This window comes from Musa acuminata, chromosome BXJ3-3 (genome assembly GCF_036884655.1).
Source record: "Musa acuminata AAA Group cultivar baxijiao chromosome BXJ3-3, Cavendish_Baxijiao_AAA, whole genome shotgun sequence".
Lineage (NCBI taxonomy): Eukaryota > Viridiplantae > Streptophyta > Magnoliopsida > Zingiberales > Musaceae > Musa > Musa acuminata.
In genome coordinates, this window is record NC_088351.1 from 22,971,005 (window position 1) to 22,993,097 (window position 22,093).

Here is a 22,093-nt window from a genome sequence, read left to right on the forward strand (position 1 = left end):
GGTTACTGGACCTTGTCCAACGGTGGAACCGCCTAGGGAATGGACTCCCAGATGGTCTAGGTGGTGGTACTGCTCAGAGTGAGTGGTGATACCGTCAGTAGTTATTACTGCCAAGCGGTGGTACCGCCAAAGCTCAGTATCCAAGACTCTATCAAGCGGTGGTACCGCCAGTACCTCAAAAATCTGGGATGATAATTTTTTGCTCTAATTTTGAAGTCATTGGGGCCTATAAATACCCCACCCTTGTTTGCATAAAAGGGTAACAAAGTACAATCAAAGTATGAAAAAAAAACTCTAATTATTAGTGTTAAAAGTGTTGGAAAAGTGAGAAGAGTCCTCCACCTCCCTCTCTTTAGCTTTGTAATCATCCAAGAAGAAGTATGAGGCTTGTAAGGGTTATCTTCTAAACCCGTAAAAAGGAGAAAGCACTATAAAGAGTTGGTTGGTCTTCACCTATTGAAGGAAGACTATTAGTGAATGCTGATAACCTAAACGGAGGAGGAATCGGAAGTGAATGTAGGTCACAACGACCGAACCACTATAAATTCTAGTGTGTTCATTCCTTACTGCTTAATCTCTTTACTAAATTCAACTTTACTTCATTACAAATTGTCTAATCCCCTCTTCTCTACTCATTCAAGAATATCAAAATGGTTTTTGTCAAAATCGGTTTTTATCGTACAAAAATTTTTAAACCGGTGTAATTTTTTCGCTGCACTAATTAGTGTCATTCTTGATCCTAACACTTATTTGATTCTTTGATTTGAAACTACTTTTTATTTGTTTTCATAGTTGGCATACATCATAAACTTAATCTTTCACAAATTTAATTTTTGGCATACTATTAGTCATAGGTGCCCTGCAAGCTAATCACGTGAGTGATGACATGTGTGATATAATATGCATTCTTTTTACATACTATGTTATTTGACATTTTATCATTTTATATTATTTGTTACATATATGTGTATATATATTGTGATGTCCATGGATCTATTCAATGGGAATCAGATCGTGATAAGATCATGATAATGAGATAGATTCACCTTTAAACACAGACCCTAAATAATCCCAGTCATAGGTTACTCGAGAGGGACATCGAGATAATCGGACAGATTGGTGTACTATGTTAGGATCGAGTCGGCACTAAGAGGGGAGGGTGAATTAGTGCAGCGGATAAAAGTCATCCGTTCAAAAATCTCTCATTTGATTAAAATTGATTTTTGAAAGATAACCTCAAATCTCATTCGTAAGCATAGTGAAAACAGTGAGCAGGTAAGGCAGTTTGCAGTAAAGATAAATTACAAGAATAAAAATACAAACTAAGTTCTATAATGGTTCGATCATCGTGACTTACATCCACTCGGCCGATTCCTCTTCCGTCGAGGCCACCAGCATCCACTAATGATCTTCCTTCAATGGACGAAGATCGACTACCCTTACTATTCGATTCTCCTTTTGACAGATTCAGGATAGAACCTTTACAAACCCCTTCACTCTTGGCGGTACCACCGCTTGTGCTAGATGGTACCACCTCTTGTAGCACTAACACTGGGTAGGACCATTGCCTAATAGTCTCTTGGAAACTGTGTCTATGCGGTACCATCGCCTAACACAGTCTCGGAGACTGTGCCACAACGGTTTCACCTATTAGGTCACTATTTGGGCCTTTTCACTTGGCCCAACACAACCCAAACTTGGGCCCAATTGGCTCCTAATTAAGTTGGCCCAATTCTAACCCAATTATATGTGAACTACGAATTTGAAGGCATACACTAAGCTAAATAAGTCTAGGTTTCTTCTGGCGATCTTCTAGCGAACTTCCGATGATCTCTCAACAATGTTCCAGTGGACTCCCGGCAAGCTCCTGGACTTCATGACGATCTTCTTGGCGAGTTCCAACAAACTTCTTTGGCAAGCTCCTAGACTTCTTGGTCAATTTCGATAGAACTTCTGATGAACGTCCAGACTTCTGACGAACTCTCAAACTCCTAGCGAAATCTCTTTCTTAACTCCGGGACTTCATTTTGCTTTATGCCTTGATCGCTATCATAGTTAATCCTGCACACTTAAAACCTACTTTGATCTAGACAATTATTACATAGTTTGAATCAAATGTTGTCCAGCATGTCATTGATTCATCGATGCATCATCCGATTATTCGGCGCATTGTCCTATCTTGCAGCCTATTGCCCAATCCGTCAGTTGACCTCCACAACTCTAATTTCATTAGCACAATTTCCGCTCTTCTTGGTTCGATGCCCGAACCCATGGTCCGAAGCCTTCTACCGATACGTCGACCGGTCCTCCGGCTCGACGTCTAATATTTTGACATATTCCACTCTGGCCCAACATTATTCTTCCTGCTTTAATTGTCTCTCTCTGATCGAAGCTTCTTGCATCACTCAAACATAGATCAAATCATCAACACTATCAATTGGTTTCATCATCAAAATCTAAGATTCAACAATCTCCCCCCTTTTTATGATGACAACCAATTGATGACGGAGTTAACCTTAACTCCCCCTATCAATATGTCATATTGATAGAACCTTGAATTCAATTCAAAGCAAATTTAATCAAAAAATCATTATGAGTCCAAGCAACATAAAATCATGCATAATCAAATTTTCAATACATCATTCCATGCATAATCATCAATATAACTTCTCCCCCTTTGTCATCAACAAAAAGGAGAAGTGCATCTAGTAAATTTTTTGAGACATAATTTCAAATCATTGCAACATAATCTCAAGTTTTATCATCATGCAAGCTAGTATTTTTCTATATTCTCTTTTGAGAAGTGTAATTTTTTTTGCTTCCTTTGTAAAGCGCAAGCTAGCAAAATTTTACTTTATGCAAGCTAGCAAATTTTTGAGATGTTCATGCATCATAAGTATTGTCTATCTTGAGATGTACAAGATAGCACTTTTGCCTCCTAGCAAGTTTTTCTCCCCATTTGTCTGTGTCAAAAAGAAGGGAAGAATATAAAGTTGTAATTCTTTTCCATTTGCATCAATTTCCAAACCATGACAAAGACAAAGTATCATTCTTAATTTAATATATTTGTGCATCATTATAGTTCCAAATTTAAACATGCACACTTTCAAAACCTTACATTTAATCCTTACTTGATGCATGATGACAAAAATAAATCATCACTATAGGCATATCATACATGATAATCAAGCATTCATAATATATCATTTTATCAAAAAATCATAGTATTGCATGCATCATTCCAAATCATCACATGAAGAATATCAAGAAAAATTAATTTGGTGATAGAGATATATACTTCATGAATACAAGGGAGTCATGAACCAAATTTCAAATTGTGAATATCAAAAAATCATGAGAAATATTATGATTTTTTTTTGGAAGACTCAAATAGTGAAAAGAAGAATCATAGTAAATGATGTTGATTCATAAAAAAATCTTATGTTATAATTCCAAAAATTTATAAGAAAAATCATGATTCATTTGACAAAAAGATTATCAATTCATACATTTGAATAAATATGTTTTAAACCATCATCACTTCAACTCATCATGCACAATATCAAAATTTAAAATCATCAAACATGATACAAACATTTATTTTCAAAATACTCATCATTATTTTCAACTCATTCAACTTGTCAAATCAAAAAAATCAATTTCAAGATATTCAAAATGAAATAAAGAAATTTATCGATCTTTCGAAATGCAAATTATTTCCTTTCTCCCCTTTATTGTTGTAGATAAGAAAGAAGAATTTTTAATGGTGAATTTATTTCTTTCTTATATCAATGCTCTAAGTATCACATAAATACAAAGGTAATCATATGAAAATCATGACATGAAAGATGAAAGATCAAGAAAGATCAATTCGTAAATGATTCATTTTGATAAATCTCTTTTTTAGTAATCAAAAGAAAATCTTAGGAGATCAAATAATACAATATCTTCAAAAGAAATTTTAAGTCATAAATTCCAAAAAAGATATTCTTTTTAGTAAATCGTAAAAAGAAACATAGGAGAAAATGATCTCAATTCATAGAAAGATTTCAAGTATCAAATATCGAGAAATCAAGATTGTGATTTGGATTAATAACTCATTCAAATCTAAGTTATCAAAATCACTTTAATAGTTCAAGAGATTTATAAAATAATATAAATAGATTCATTAGTCTCCTTTTTAAAAAATCGATAAAGTAGAGAAAAAGTAATTTTTCAAGGAGAAAGCATTCCTCTTTTTAGTGTTTCAATTCATATGATTGATTTCATATAATCATGCCCAAATTTTTAAGCCAAATAAAAACATAGATCAATGTTTAAAACCGAAAAAGAAATTTCATTACGGCAAATATCGATAATCCATAAATCACAAGAATCATCATGCATAATTTCGAGAACTCATTAAGCATGATCTCAAATCATAAAGCATTTTTAATCAAAATCGGAGATCATCAATTTAGATACACATTATTTTTTCTTAAAAACATACATAGGATTAATCATTAGAATTAAATCTAATATTTTGTTGTATTTTCATAAAATATGCAATTGTCAATTATCATTTTCAAAATTACTAGCATGATCTCAATAATTTTTTTTTATTTTTAAAATAATTTAAAAATAACTCATTAAAAGCATCAATTAATTTCAAAATAAAACAAATGGGTTTTGGTTACGTTGTCGTCAAAAGTTATCAAGGTGTAGTTTGCCCCCTTGCCTTGGTTAGTTTTTTCTTCATCTTTGGATGAACTCGATTCATCCCAAGCCACCTTGAGTGTTTTCTTTTCTTTTATAGCTTCTTCTTTTTAGGTTCATTTTTGTTCTTTGATTATTGTTTTAAGAATATTTTAAGCTTTATTATGAGAAGTTCAAAGTCATTATCACTTGAGCTTTCGCTCTAGTGGTCATCTTGAGTTCTAAGTATCAAATCCTTCCTATTCTTTGGAAGGTTATTCTCGAATTTTTCACATACATTACATGTCATTTCATAGGTCATCAAAGACCAAATAAGTTCTTTAATTGGAAAATGGTTCAAGTTCTTTAATTCTTGTATTGGCGATACTTTCAAATCCCAATTTTTAGAAAGTGATTGTAAAATTTTATTCACAAGTTAAAGATTCGAAAAACTTTTACCAAAATCTTTTAAAATATTGATGACATCCATAAAATGGGTGTACATGTCTCAAATAGTTTCAGTTAGTTTCATACGAAATAATTAAAAATCACGTATCAAAATATTTATTTTAGAGTCTTTAGCTCCACTAGTGCCTTCGTGTATGATTTCAAGTATGTACTAAATGTCAAAAGTCGTTTCACATATAGAAACCTGATTAAATTCATTTTTATCTAAGGTGCAAAATAGAGCAATCATAGCTCTAGCATTTAAAGAAAAAGTCTTCTTCTCCAAATCATTCCAATTGTTCATTGAAAGAAAATACCTTTAAAATCTATTTTCGACCATATTCCATAAATTTATATCAATAAAAAGCAAAAAACTCTCATTCAAGTTTTTCAACTTATGTAGTCCGTCCTATTAAATATAGGAGGACAAATGATATAAAGTCCCTCTTGAAATTCGAAAAGAGCCATTTCTCTTGGTTGTTAAACCAAATGAGAAAAATCATGGCTTTGATACCAACTGTTAGGATTGAGTCAGCATTAAGAGAGGGGGGTGAATTAGTGAAGTAGATAAAAGTCATCGGTTCAAAAATCTCTCGTTCGATTAAAATCGATTTTGGAAATATAACCTCAAATCTCGTTCATAAGCATAGTGAAAGCAGTAAGCAGGTAAGGCAGTTTGCAGTAAAGATAAATTGCAAGAAAGGAAATGCAAATAGAGTTTTATAGTGGTTCGATCGTCGTGACCTACATCCACTCTATCGATTCCTCTTATGTCGAGGCCACCGGTATCCACTAATGATCTTCCTTCAATGGGCAAAGATCAACTACCCTTATAACTTGATTAATCCTGCACACTTAAAACGAACTTCGATATAGACAATTATTACATAGCTTGAATTAAATGTTGTCCGACATGTCATTGGTTCATTGACGCATCATCTGATTCTTCAATGCATCGTCCTCTCTTGCGGCCTATTACCTAATCGACCAGTTGACCTATGCAAGTTTGATTTCCATGGCATAATTTTTGCTCTTCTTGGCCCGATGTCTGAACCTATGGTCTTAAGCCTTTTGTCGATACGTCGACCGATCCTCCGGCTCTACGTCCAATCTTTTGACATGTTCCACTCCGGCCCAACATGATTCTTCATGCTTTAATTGTCTCTCCCTGATCGAAACTTCCTTCGTCACTCAAAACGTAAATCAAATCATAAACACTATTAATTAGTTTTATCATCAAAATCTGAGATTCAACACACCGTATACCTGTACATATAATGGAGGTAGTTGGTCTCATAGATACTCATGTGGTGACACTAGGGATACAGTGTAGGTGCTCATTGGAGAATGAGTTTATTGATTGATCCGCTCATAGAATGTTGGATGGTTGATGATGCCTTATTGTCAAACAGTGATTCTGTAGTCCTGGTGGTGTATCTAGTCCTTAGACTTGAGACACTAAGGGTTTCTTGTATGAGTACTCTACCCTTTGATACCGGACTTATAGGTCTAGAGGTTCTAGATCTAGCATAGCCGGTCATCGGGATTGGTATCCAACCTTACGAGGGCAATTGAGTATTGATAGAGGATCATCCACTCTCAGTATCATAAGAGAAATTTCTCATATTTTCTTTCTCAGACAAATCCCTAGTCAGGGTCATTCGGATTGAGAGAGAAAGAGTTCTCCGGGAGAATCCGATTAGTGCGAGGCTCAAGTAGAAACTATATAGGCCTGATAATACGATGCCTAATATATAGACTTTGGGGTATTAGGTAGATAAAGGTCTATTGATACATGATAATTGAGGATAAACATGTCCAATAGATTGGATTCTCTTATATCGTCTAGGGACTACGGCATAATGGCCTAGTACGATATTGGGTCAAAAGGAGTTATAAAAGGTATGACTCACGGCCAGTTCGATAATGGGCCTAGAGGGTCACACACATATGGTAGCCGTTGCGACGAGTAGATGTTTGAATATGAGATATCCGCTTGAGCCCCTATCTTATTGGATATCCAATAAGCCCCTGAATTATTAGATCCTATGGATGAGATCCAATAAGTACCAATGAGAGATTATTGGATTGAGATCTAATCTAAGAGGCTTGGGTAGTTAGATGGAGATCCAATACCCAATCGGGCAGGATCCATTAGGGTTAAGTTGATAGGGGGTCTCTATTAATAGGAGAAAACCAAACACCCAAAGGCTAGAGGTTTTTTGGTTGCCACCTCTTACTCTCCTCTCCCCATCTCCTCCTCGGATAGTAGGCGTGGAGATTTAAGGAGCATCGTCATAGACCTATTATGTGGATCACCTCTAGAGAGGAGAATGCTTGACCTCCTTCATCCTCTTCTACATATCTTCAAGCATTGAGGGATATACGATCTCCCTAGTAAAACATAATCTTTCATATATGCAGTTTTCGTTTTTGCAGATTTTTTGCACCAATCTTCACATGACAAGGAACACAATTTATGAAAAATTTGGGGATTTTTGTTTCCTGTTCTTTCATTGCACATGTGATGTTGCTCCTAGATTTCCCTACAATAGTATCAGAGCCAGATTATTCGTGCGAAAGATTGATTTTGAACTGCATGTATTGTGTTTTGGAAAAGTTTTTGACATCAAGATCATTAATGCAAAGGTGAGAATGGGCAGCAATCATTGTTGCCCTCGCAAAAGTGGCCAAAGGCTGCTTATAGCCTTAGCCACCTACATGTAGGTGGCTGATAGCCAATGGCCTACCAGCAGTGGCGGCGCTTGCGAACAGGGCGCCCGCAGGCAGGCCGCCACGCAAGTGTTGCACCCGCCCACGGGTGAGCTGCCTGCAGGGGCGGTGCTCGCCCGTGAGAGAGCCGCCTGCAAGGGCGACACCTGCAGGGAGCGACGGTCACCCGCAAGGGGCAGTGACACTCGTGGGCACAACACCCACAGGTGAGCTGCCAAGGGGTAGAGGCGGTGCCCTCGCCCCACCCCCTACAATGGCCGCTACCAACAGGGTGGCGGAGGTTATAGCGCAGCAAAGGGAAGGGTTAGGGTTTTTAGGCAAAAGATAGTTTTGTACCTCAAAATTTTAGAAATTTTAAAATATGTCCTTTTATCTAAATTATGAAAATACCCCTTACAATTTAGAAAATTCCTTGCATGTCCCTAATTTCAAAAAAATATTAGTTAATTAAAATATTTAATTAATTATTATTATTATCTAGTGGTCCTACATAATGATATTTACATGTGATGTATGATGTGGATGGATGATCACAGACCATGTGATGTGTGTGTACTTGTGATTATTATTATTATTATTTGGGCCTACGAGCCACCACTTTATTTCTCTCTATTGTCAGGCCTATGTGCCCATAATTAACTTGTAATCACACGAGATGGCATAGCGGGAGTGTGAAAGTGATAGTGGGACTCACGAGGTTGAGATGGACGATCGCAACATAAGGAGATGCACCGAGATGTCGACGAAACCGACGAGGACAAGATGGATGATCACAAGGTATGGAGATGCATCATTTCACACATATATATTGATCTAAGTGATTAGGCCCACTAGCTCGGGTCTGATCACGTTAGGTTATGGTCCATGATCATCTAGTGTGATTGCTCATGTGATGTGTGATTATTTATACACCTAATAGATCTGTATATATATATTTGTATGTGATGTAGATATATATTAAATATGTATGTGTGTGACATGTCATATTAGGAGACTAAATCAAAATCCCCTCTTTCGATAATATTAAGTCGGTAAACGTGAGGCAATTAGATTGACCCACGTGGCCTTCCATTGTTATAGGTAGGGATCGATTCTCGATGTATGTTGAGTTGGTCGAGTCCCTCGAGGCTTACCTATATTATGATTCACTATCTTGCCTACAACATAGAGATGTCACTAGTGACCTGAGGACATGATATGCTTGGTCGAGTCCCTCGAGGGTATATCATCGAATCAAACTCATCTTGTAATGATAGTGTTAACTTAACTAAACATCATAGTCAATCAAGTCCATCAAGACCATGGTGGTTTGGAGGCCGAATAGGACTAGAAACATAAGGAGATGTGATTAGCAAGATTTTGTAGGGAAATCTAAGGGCAATATTGTTGAATCTCGGATTTTGATGATGAAGTCAATTGTCATTTGTTGTCTAATCTATGTGTTGAGATAAGTGTGCAGGATTAACTACGATGAAAGTCAGACAAACAGCAGGAGTTGTGCCGGAGTCAAGATCATGATCACATTGGGAGTTCGAGAGTTCGACGGAAGTTCGGACGGTCGTCGGAGGTTCTGCGAGAACAGATCCGAGAAGTCCGGAAGCTTGCCAAGCGAAGCTCGTCAGAACTCGCCAAGTGGATCGTCGCAAAATCCAGGAGTTTGCCGGAAGTCCGCAGAAGCATCACCGAGGGTTCATCGGATGATCGACGGAAGTTCGCCGGAAACTCGCCGGAAGAAGCGATTGACGTACCGAAGCAAAGCTGCAGAAATTGTCTTAGATTTAATCGTAGTTAGCACGTTGATTAAGTTAGAAATGGGATGTGATCCCATTAGCTTAATCCTGGGGCAATTGGGCCCCTGAAGAACTCAGATTGGGTCGAATGGTTCAACCCATTCGGACCCAAGTTGCTGTGGGCGGTGCAACCGCCCCAGCCAAGAGGTGCAACCGCCCAAGCTATGTCTCCCAGCGAGACTGGGTGGTGCAACCGCCCCAGCCAAGAGGTGCAACCACCCAGGGCTCAGTCTCCAAGAGAGACTGGGCGGTGCAACCTCCTCTGTCAAGAGGTAGCATCGCCAGAGCTCAAGTTTCGAGCTCTGCCAAGAGGTGCAACCACCGAGCTCGGTCTTCGAGCTCTGGCAGAGAGGTGCAACCTCTCTGGACAGGAGATGCATCGCCTGAGCTCGGTCTTCGAGCTCTGGCAGAGAGGTGCAACCTCTCTGGTCAGGAGATGCACCGCCTGAGCTCGGTCTTCGAGCTCTGGCAGAAAGGTGCAACCACCCCTGACAGAGAGGTGCATCCGCCTGAGCTCAGTCTTCGAGCTCTACCAGGCGGTGCAACCTCTCCAGTCAAGAGGTGCAACCGCCTGATCCCGGAATTCCGGGATTTGATCATTTTGAGCTCCAAATTTGAACTGGGTTAGGGCCTATAAATACCCCACCCGTTCAGCACAGAAAGGATACAGATCCACTCCGAATTCCTGATCTTTTCTGTGATTCTAAGAGCTCAAAATTGTGTAAAGTCCAAAAGTTCTCCTCTTTCTGTTCTTCAAAGTCTTGAGTTGTAAAGAGAGGAGAGAAAGGATCTGTAAAGGTTGTCTCCTAAGCCTGTCAAAAGGAGAGAAACTGTAAAAAGGCAGTTGGCCTTCGCCTATTGAAGGAAGGCCTCTAGTTGACGTCGGCAACCTCATCGGTGGAGGAAGCCAAAAGTGGAGTAGGTCAAGACTGACCGAACCACTCTAAATCTCTGGTTTGTGTTTATTTTTTAGCACTTTATCATTACTGCAAACCTCCTACATAGCTACTGCCCTCTGCGCTTTTACGAACGATTCTCTAAGTTCAGATCTTTCCGAATCTCCATTGATACGTAAATCGATGTTTTCGTACGATCTTTACATCGCAGTTTACGCTTACGCTTTGATTCCATTCATAACTGCGAACTGCTTTCTGCACATTCACAAAAAGATTTTCAAAGTTCAGTTTCTGCGTTTAGACTAAAACTGCATTTAGACGCAAAACTGTGTTTAGACGTAAAACCACGTTTAGACGCAAAACTGCGTTCAGACGCAAAACTGCGTTCAGACGCAAAACTGCGTTCTGACGCAAAACTGCGTTCAGACGCAAAACTGCGTTCAGACGTAAAACTACGTTCAGACGTAAAACTGCGTTCAGACGTAAAACTGCGTTTAGACGTAAAACTGAGTTTAGACGTAAAACTGCGTTTAGATGCAAACTGCGTTTAGACGTAAATTGCTCTTAGACGCAATCTGCGCTTAGACGCAAACTGCGCTTAAATACAAACTGTGAATCGGCTTTTGCATCATAATAGATTTTATTGAATGAACGCACCTTTCGGTTTTAAATTGCTGTAAGATTTCCGCTGCACTAATTCACCCCCCCCTCTTAGTGCTCTAGATCCTAACAAATATCACATGTGCAACGGAAGAACATAAAATAAAATTCCCAAATTTCCTAATATGTGTTCGTCATCGTGCGTAGATTGGTGCATAAAATCCGCGAAGCTAAAAAAATGCATGAGATAGTTGTGTTACCTAGGGAGATCATATATCCTTGAATCTTTGCAGATCTATAAGAGTAGATGAAGGAGGTCAAGCATCCTTCTCTCTAATAGTGATCCACATAGTAGGGCTGCGACAACGCTCCTCAAATCTCCAAATCTGCTATCTGAGGAGGAGAAGGGGAGAGGAGAATAGAAGGTGGCAACTAAGAAGCCACAGCCTACAAACCTTTAGTTCTCTCCTATTTATAGAGGCCCCTAGTTAACCCTAATGGATCCTATCCTATTGGGTATTGGATCTCCATCCAATTACCCAAGTCTCTTATATTAGTGGGTCTCTACCTAATAATATCTTATTAGCTCTTATTGGATCTCATCTATGGGATCCAATAATTCATGGGCTTATTGGATATCTAATAAGATAGTGGCTCTAGTGGATATCTCATATTCGAACCTCTACTCGTCATAATATTTACCATATGTGTGTAACCCTCTAGGCCCAATATCGAGTTGGCCATGAGTTATACCTATCAAAACTCCTTCTGGTTTAGTGAATTATTATCTCCATAATAATTCACTCAACTCATCGACTATGAACATACTAGGCCACTACGCCGTAGTCCCTAGATGATATAGGGGAATCCAATCCTTTGGACCTATCTGTCCTCAATTACTGTGTACCTATAGTCCCTCAATTATATAATATCCTAGAGACCATATATTGGGCATAGTGCTATTAGGCCCATACGGTTTCTCCTCGAGTCTCGCTCTAATCAGATTCTCTCGGAGAACTTTTTCTCTCTCAATTCAAATGACCTTTGCCAAAGACTTGTTTGAGCAAGAACACATATGATATTTCTCTCATGATTCCGAGAGTGGATGATCCTCTATCGATATTCAATAGCCCTCATAAGATTCGTTGCCACTCTCAATAATCAATTGTACTAGATTTGGAACTTCCAAACCTACAAGTCTGGTATCAAAGAGTGGAGTACTCATATAAGACATCCTTGGTGTCTCAACTCTAAGGACCAGATACACTACTAGGACTACGGAATCATTGTCTTATAATAAGACATCATCAATCAGCCAATATTCCGTGAACAGATCAATCAGTGAACTCATTCCCCAATGAGCACCTACATTATATCTCTAATGTCCCCACATGAGCAGCTATGAGACCAGCTACATCATCATATGGATGGGTATACAGCATACCGGTCTATCCAGTTATCTCGATGTCCATCTTGAGTAAACTATGATCGGATTATTTAGGATATATGATTAAAGGTGAATCGATCTCATTATTGTGATCTCATCATGATATGATTCTCATTGTACAGATTCATGGACTATTGAATCTCGAATTTTGATGATGAAGTCAATTGTCATTTGGTTATCTAATCTATATGTTGAGATAAGTGTGTAAGATTAACTATGATGGCAGTAAGATATGCAGTAGGTGTTGTGCCGGAGTCAAGACCAAGATCACGTTGGGGGTTCGAGAGTTTGATGGAAGTCCGGATGGTCGTCGGAGGTTATGCGGGATCAAATCCAAGAAGTCTAGGAGCTTGCCAAAGAAGCTCATCGGAACTCACCAAAAGGATCGTCACAAGTCCAGGAGTTTGCCGGAAGTCCGTTGGAGCATCACCGAGGGTTCGTCGGATGTTCACCGTAAGTTCGCTGGAAGAAGCGATTGATGCACCGGAACACGAGTTGCAATATTAATGTCTTAAATGTCGTAGTTAGCATGAAGATTAAGTTAGAAATGGAAGGTGATTCCATTAACTTAATCTAGGGCCAATTGGGCCCTTGATAGACCCAAATTTGGTCGAATGGATCAGCCCATTCGGACCCAGATTTCCTGGCCGGCGATAGCACCGCCCAAAAGCTCGGTCTTCGAGCGAAGTCAGACAGTGGTACCGCCGGAGCTTGGTCTCCGAGCAAAGTCAAGCGGTGGTACCGCCTGAGCTCGGTCTCCGAGCAGTGTCAAGCGATAGTACCGCCCAGTTCTAGCGGTGGTACCGCCAGGACCCCAGAAATCCGAGAGATGACACTTTTGAGCTCCAAATTTAAACCAGTTTGGGCCCTATATAAACCCCACCCTTTCCTGCATGAAAGGGCACCGAAAGCTTGCATTTATTCTGAGAATTTGAGAGCTTAAAAGTATTGTAAAAGGCTAGAAGTTCTTCTCCCTCTTTTCTTCTAAGTTTTGATCATTCAAGAGAGGAGTGGAAATCTGTAAGGGTTGTCTCCTAAGCCCGTCAAAAGGAGTAAAGCTGTAAAAGGGTGGTTGGCCTTCGCCTATTGAAGGAAGGCCTCTAGTGAACGTCGGTGACCTCATCAGAGGAGGAAGCCAAAAGTGGATGTAGGTCAAGATTGATCGAACCACTCTAAATCTCAGTTTGCATTTATATTCTACTCTCTATCTTAACTGCAAACTGCCTCCGTTGCTTTACTTTAACTATACTTTTGTTTGATATTAAGTTGAAGAACTTTCTGAAACTATTTTCATCGAAAACGCTTTCATCGTACAAACATCGTTTTAAACCAACAAAAGTTTTCCGTTGCACTAATTCACCCTCCCCCCCCCTCTTAGTGCTCTTGACCCTAACAATTGGTATCAGAGTGGGGTTCACTCTCAATTGGATTAAAACCCAAGGGCATATGCCAGAAACTAAGAGGGTCACTCTATTAAACGTCCGCCCATGTTTAATCGGACGGACTACACCTATTGGAAGATCCGAATGAGGATCTTCCTTATTTCCATGGATTTTGAACTTTGGAATATTGTTGAAAATAGATTTTCAAAGTCTTCTCTTCCAATGATCGATTGGAATGAATTGGAGAAGAAGACTTTCGCTTTTAATGCAAAGGTTATGAAATGCTTTATTTTGTGCGCTTGATAAAAACGAGTTCAATCGTGTTTCGATTTGTGAAAATGCATTTGATATTTGGCATACACTCGAAGTGACTCACGAAGGTACAAGTAGAGTGAAAGAGTCAAAAGTCAATCTTTTAGTACATTCTTATGAACTTTTTTAAATGAAGTTGAGCAAGACCATAGGCGACATGTACACCCGTTTCACGGATGTCCTCAATGGTCTAAAAGGATTCGGTAAAAATTTTTCGAATTTTGAGCTTGTCAATAAAATTCAAAGATCCCTTCCAAAGAGTTAGGACCCTAAAATTACTGTTATTCAAGAGGCTAAAGATTTAAATAACTTCCATCTTGAAGAATTAATCAGGTCATTAATGATCTACGAAATGACTTGCAAAGCTCATGAAGAGCAAGAAAACATCCTTCCAAAGAATAGGAAGGATATGGCACTTAGAACTCTAGAAAACCATTTGAGAGAAAACCCAAGTGATGAGGACTTTGACGATGACTTGGCACTTCTAACAAGGAAATTTAAAAAATTTATTAAAAGAAATAAATTTAAAAATGACACTAAAAATAAACTTGAACCCAAAAAGGACCAAGTTATTTGCTACGAATGCAAGAAGCTGGGATACTACAAAAGTGATTGTCCCCAAGCCAAGAAGAGAACACCAAAGAAGAAGGCACTCAAAGCAATGTGGGATGACTCAAGCGCGTCAGACGAAGAGAAGTCCAACACCAAACAAGTTGCTCATTACGCCCTAATGGCCATCGGAGAGGAGGTAACAAATTTAATTGATGTAGATTTATCATTTGATGAATTATTAAATGCTTTCCATGAATTGTTTGATAATGTAAAACAATTAGTAGAAAATATAAATTGTTAAAAAAGGAGCATGATATTCTTATTAATAATTTCGATAAATTAAAAACTGAACATAATGATAGTTTAGCTCCATGTATGAAATGTCATGATCTAGAAACTCTCCAAAATGAGAACTTGCTACTTAAGGACACCTTGAAGAAATTCAAGGTTAGTAACAAGTCTTTGAATATGATCCTTACAAATAAGGGTCACGTTCCTAAAAGAAGTGGAATCAGATTTATGAGAAGTCCTCACCAAAATCCAACCACCTTCATTAAAGGCCCTATCTTGCATGTATCGGACCAAAACAAATGCAATTTTTGTTGCAAACATAGACAGAACTTATCATTATCCATTCAAGAAAGTTAGTACAAACAAATTGATTTGGGTTCCTAAAGGAACCATGATAAATTTCATGCAATATGATAAATAATTTAGATCAGTTTTTGAGGCACCCAAAATTAAATAGGTACCTAAAAATTATCCTTTCTTGTATAAACATATACTATCACAAGCTAGGAGTAAGAGATGGTACCTTGATAGTGGATGCTTAAGGCATATGACCGGAGATCCATCTCAATTCTCTAAGCTCACTAGCATAGACGAAAACTATGTCACCTTCAGAGACAACAACAAGGGTAAAATCATTGGCAAAGGAACCATAGGTAACAAATCCAACTTCTTTATTGAAGATGTTTGGTTAGTTGATGGTTTAAAACATAACCTTTTGAGCATTAGTCAATTGTATGATAAAGGATATATTGTCAAATTTGAATCTAATGCTTGCATCATTGAAAAATCACACAAAAACACATCTATGATTGCATTAAAACAAAATAACGTATACACCATTGACATCAATGATCTTTGTAATGAAATGTGTTTCTCGATTTTGAATAACGATGCTTGGCTTTGGCATAGGAAATTAGATCATGCTAACATGAAACTAATCACTCAAATTTCTTCCAAAGAACTTGTAAGAGGAATTCCTTATATCAAGTTCATTAAAGATAATGTGTGTGATGCTTATCAATTAGGAAAATAAATTAAGGGTAGCTTTAAATCTAAGAACCAAATAAGCACCTCTAGACCCTTGCAATTGATCCATATGGACTTATTCGGATCAATCTCTACATAAAGCTTAGGAGGTAGCAAATATGCCTTTGTTATTATAGACGATTACAGTAGATATATATGGACTTATTTTTTGAAACATAAAAATGAATGCTTTAGATATTTCACCAAGTTTTGTAAACTTGTTCAAAATGAAAAGGGTTTTATGATTTCATCAATTAGAAGTGATCACGGTGGTGAATTTTAAAATAATGATTTCTAAGAATTTTATGAATTTAATGGATACAATCATAACTTCTCTACTCCAAGAAATCCTCAACAAAATGGAGTAGTAGAAAGAAAAAAATAGAAATTTATAAGAAATGACAAGAACCATGTTGAATGAACATAGCCTACCCAAATATTTTTGGGCCAAAGCTGTAAATACTACATGCTATATTTTGAATAGAGTTCTAGTAAGACGCTTACTCACCAAAACTCCCTATGAGTTGTGGAACAACAAAAAACCTAATGTTTCATATTTTAAAGTTTTTGGGTGTAAGTGTTTTATCTTGAATGAAAAAGATGCCTTAGGAAAATTTGATGCTAAATCCGATAAAGAAATTTTTCTTGGTTATTCTTCGGTTTCTAAAGTTTTTTGTATCTTCAATAAAAGAACTTTAATTATAGAAGAATCAATTTATGTTATTTTCAATGAGATTTCCAAAATCAAGAAAAATAATTTTGATGATGATGTTAATTTCGATTCTTTGAATTTAAATGAAATCCCTTCTCCAACTAGCAACTTGGATACATCCACTTCCGAAACATCCTTACCCAAGGATTAGAAGTATGTAGATGCTCATCCTAATGAGCAAATCTTAGGAGACACATCTAAGGGGGTTCAAACATGTTCTTCTCTTAAACATTTTTGTGCCAACGCCGCTTTTCTCTCCCAAATTGAACCTAAATGTATTGACGAAGCCATGAAAGATGATTCATGGATTATCGTAATACAAGATAAATTAAATTAATTTGAGAGAAATGAGGTATGGAAGCTTGTTCCTAGGCCAAATGATATTTAGTTATTGGTACTAAATGGGTCTTTAGAAACAAGCAAGATGAATATGGTATCGTGGTTAGAAATAAGGCTAGATTAGTGGCTAAATGTTTCAACCAAGAAGAATGTATCGATTATAAAGAAACCTTCACTCTTGTGGCTCGATTAGAAGCCATAAGAATGCTCCTTACCTATGCTAGTAATAATAATTTTAAGTTGTTTCGAATGGATGTTAAACGCGCTTTTCTTAATGGCTTTATTTCCGAAGAAGTTTATTTTGAACAACCTCCCGGATTTAAAAATAATAGCCCCCCTAATCATGTGTTTAAATTAACTAAAGCTCTCTATGGTTTAAAACAAGCCCCAAAGGCTTGGTACGAGAGACTTAGTTCTTTTCTTATTGAAAATAATTTCTCAAAAGGCAAGGTTGATACTACATTGTTTATCAAAAATTTTAAAAATAATTTTTTCATTGTTCAGATTTATGTTGATGATATTATTTTCGGTTCTATGAACGAATCTCTTTGTGAATCTTTTGTTAAAACTATGAGCCTTGAATTTGAAATGAGTTTGATAGGAGAATTAACCTTCTTCTTAGGCTTATAAATTAAATAACTAAGCAATGATATCTTTATTAGTCAAACTAAATATGCTTTAGATTTGCTAAAAAGATTTAATATGGATAGCTCAAAAGCTATTAACACTCCTATGAGCACCTCCACTAAGTTAGAAATTGATGAAAATGGAGAAAGCTTCGATCAAAAAACTTATAGGGGTATGACAAGAAGTTTACTTTACCTCACTGCAACTAGACCAGATATTATGTTCAGTGTAGGACTTTGTGCTAGATTTCAATCGAACCCTAAGATATCTCATCTCAAAGCAATTAAAAGAATACTTAAATATCTTAAAGGTATCATAAATCTATGATTATGGTATCAAAAAACCAAGAATTTTGAGTTAATTGCTTATGCTGATGCGGATTTTGTTGGGTGTACACTAGATAGAAAAAGCACATCAAGAACATGTCAATTCTTAGGACATGCCCTTGTTTCCTGGTCATCTAAGAAATAAAACTCGATTGCACTATCAACAATCGAAGCTGAGTATATTGCAGCTAGTGCATATTGTACACAAGTTGTGTGGATGAAAAATACCTTAGAAGATTATAAAGTTCATCTTAAAAATATTCCCATTAAATATGATAACACAAGTGCAATATGTTTAACAAAGAATCTCAATCAACACTCAAGAACAAAACATATTAATATTAGACATCACTTTATACGAGATCATGTCACTAATCATGATGTAATTATAGAGTTTATTGATACTAAACATCAACTAGTTGATATATTTATAAAGCCTTTAAGTGAAGAACAATTTGATTTCATTAGAAGAGAATTAGGAATGTTGATGTGTCCGAATGCATGAACTTATTAAATTTATTTTTCGGACTTTCTTGATTCAATAATCAATCACTTAATTGCTATGATGAGAATTTTACATGATTACATGCCTTAATAACATATTGGAAATTATGTGTTTTGGATGCAAAACTTCTAGGATGATGAGCATGTTTTACCTTTATGATTGTGTTTGAAAATCCATAGCAAAACCTTGTCCGAATGAATGAATGTGTTAAATTTCACTTTCAAACTTTCTTGATCCTAACAATACATGATTTAATATTTCTCTTCCGGACTTAATGTAGCTTTCATAAGCCTATGTCATATTAAGTTTATTTCATATCATTGATTTTTGACATATGGAATCAATTAATAAATGCATCTCTCATAGATTTACCTTGTGAAAAATATTTTTTCGAGAAATAGATTTGATGAAATGATTCCTTCTTATGAATTCCTTCTTGATGAAGGAAGATTTTTAAAATGAAGTATGATTTAATCTCTTATCATTTTAACTTCATTCAAGTAAGTTCATAATGGCTTTCCTCCTTCATGCAAAACGTTAATGACAAATAAAAGGAAAGAAGTAATGAAAGCTATCTTCATGTCATGTTTGCTTGAAAATTTTGTATAATTGGTATCCTATCACTTATTGTTGAAAAATGACATGAATCTTTTTATAACATGAATCATTACTACACTTATGCTTAAAATTTGCTTAAATCAGTCTCTTTTTTGCTGATGACAAAGGGGGAGAAATATATGGTAAATTGATAATAGAATTGTTATAATTGCCATATTTACATTATGTTAAGATATCAAAAGCTTGCCTCGTAATTTTATGATATTGATATCTTAAAATATGTGGTAAATTAATGATAGAATTGCTATACACGTGAAATGTTTGCATTAATGAAAAGATATCTAAAGCTTACATTGCAATTTTACAATGTTGATATCTTGCCATGTGATGAAATACTATAATTGCTATACACTTGAAATGTTTGCATTGTGTTAAGATATTAAGAGCTTACATCGTAATTTTACAATGTTGATATCTTGCCATGTGATGAAATACTATGATTGCTATACACTTGAAATGTTTGTATTATGTTAAGATACCAAGAGCTTACATCGTAATTTTACATATTGATATCTTACCATATGATGAATTGCTACGGTTGCTATCTTTCATATTTGAAATGTACGACGTGAAAATGGATGTCAAGTCTTGACATCAATTTTAGAGAGATACATCATGATAGGAATCATGATGGGAGTATTGATAAGGTTAAATGAACTTAACTTATCAATATGTCTCTTGAATTCAAAGGCTTTGAATTCAAAAATGACTTATCTCAAGTATGGCATATAGATAGGGGGAGTTAATGTTAACTCCGTCATCAATTGATTATCATCAAAAAAAAGGGGGAGATTGTTGAATCTCGGATTTTGATGATGAAGTCAATTATCATTTGGTTATCTAATCCATATGTTGAGATAAGTGTGCAGGATTAACTGCGATGGCAGTAAGACATGCAGCAGGTGTTGCGCCGGAATCAAGACCAAGATCACGTTGGGGGTTCGAGAGTTTGATGGAAGTCCGGATGGTCGTCGAAGGTTCTACGGGATCAAATCCAAGAAGTCTAGGATCTTGCCAAAGAAGCTCATCGGAACTCACCAAGAGGATAGTCACAAGTCCAGGAGTTTGCCGAAAGTCCGCTGGAGCTTCACCGAGGGTTCGTCGGATGTTCGCCGTAAGTTCGTCGGAAGAAGCGATTGATGCACCGGAACACGAGTTGCAATATTAATGTCTTAAATGTCATAGTTAGCATGAAGATTAAGTTAAGAATAGGAGGTGATCCCATTAACTTAATCTGGGGCCAATTGGGCCCTTGACAGATCCAAATTGGGCTGAATGGATCAGCCCATTTGGACCTAGATTTCCTGGCCGATGGTGGCACCGCCTAGAAGCTCGATCTTCGAGTGAAGTCAAGCGGTGGTACTACCCCTGTCAGGCCATGGTACCACCTGAGCTCGGTCTCCAAGTAGTGTCAGGCGGTAGTACCGCCCGGTTCCGACGATGGTACCGCCAGGACCCCGAAAATATGGGAGATGATACTTTTGAGCTCCAAATTCAAACCAATTGAGGGCCTATATAAACCCCACCCTCTCCTACATGAAAGGGCATCGAAAGCTTGCATTTATTTTGAGAATTTGAGAGCTTAAAAGTGTTGTAAAAGGCTAGAAGTTATTCTCCCTCTTTTCTTCTAAGTTTTGATCATTCAAGAGAGGAGTGGAAATCTGTAAGGGTTGTCTCCTAAGCCCGTCAAAAAGAGTAAAGATGTAAAAGGGTGGTTGGCCTTCGCCTATTGAAGGAAGGCCTCTAGTGGACGTCGGTGACCTCATCGGAGGAGGAAGCCAAAAGTGGATGTAGGTCAAGATTGATCGAACAACTCTAAATCTCGGTTTACATTTATATTTTTCTCTCTATCTTAACTGCAAACTGCCTCCATTACTTTACTTCAACTATACTTTTGTTTGATCTTAAGTTGAAGAACTTTCCGAAATGATTTTCATCGAAAATGCTTTCATCGTACAAATGTCGTTTTAAACCAACGAAAGTTTTCCGCTGCACTAATTCACCCCCCCCCCCCCCCCCCCCCCCCTCCCTCTTAGTGCTCTTGATCCTAACAAACACTAGGGATACACTATAGGTGCTCATTAGAGAACGAGTTCATTGATTGATCTGCTCACGAAATGCTGGATGGTTGATTATGCCTTATTGTCAGATAGTGATTCCGTAGTCCCAGTGATATATCTAGTCCTTAGACTTGAGACACCAATGATGTCTTGTATGAGTACTCCACTCTTTGATACCGAACTTATGGGTATGTAGATTCCATATTTAGCATAGCCAATCATCGGGAGTGGTAGCCAACCTTACGAGGGCTATTGAGTGTCGATAGAGGATCAACCACTCTCAGTGTCATGAGAGGAATATCTCATGTGTTCTTACTCAGATAAATTACTAGCTAGAGTCATTCGGATTGAGAGAGAAAGAGGTATTTGGGAGAATCCGATTAGAGCGAGACTCAAGTAGAAACTATATGGGTCTGACCATACTATGCCCGATATACGATCTCTAAGGTATTAGATAAATAAAAAACTATAGATATATGGTAACCGAGGATAAACAGGTCCAATAGATTGGATTCCTCTATATCATTTGGGGACTGCGGCGTAGTGGACTAGTATATCCGTAATCGATGAGTCAAGTGAATTGTTATGGAGATAATAATTCACTGAGCCAAAAAGAGTTCTAACAGGTATAATTCACGGCCAACTCGATATTGGGCCTAGAGGGTCACACACATATGGTAGGCATTACGATGAGTAAAGGTTCAGATATGAGATATCCGTTGGAGCCCCTATCTTATTGGATATCTAATAAGCACA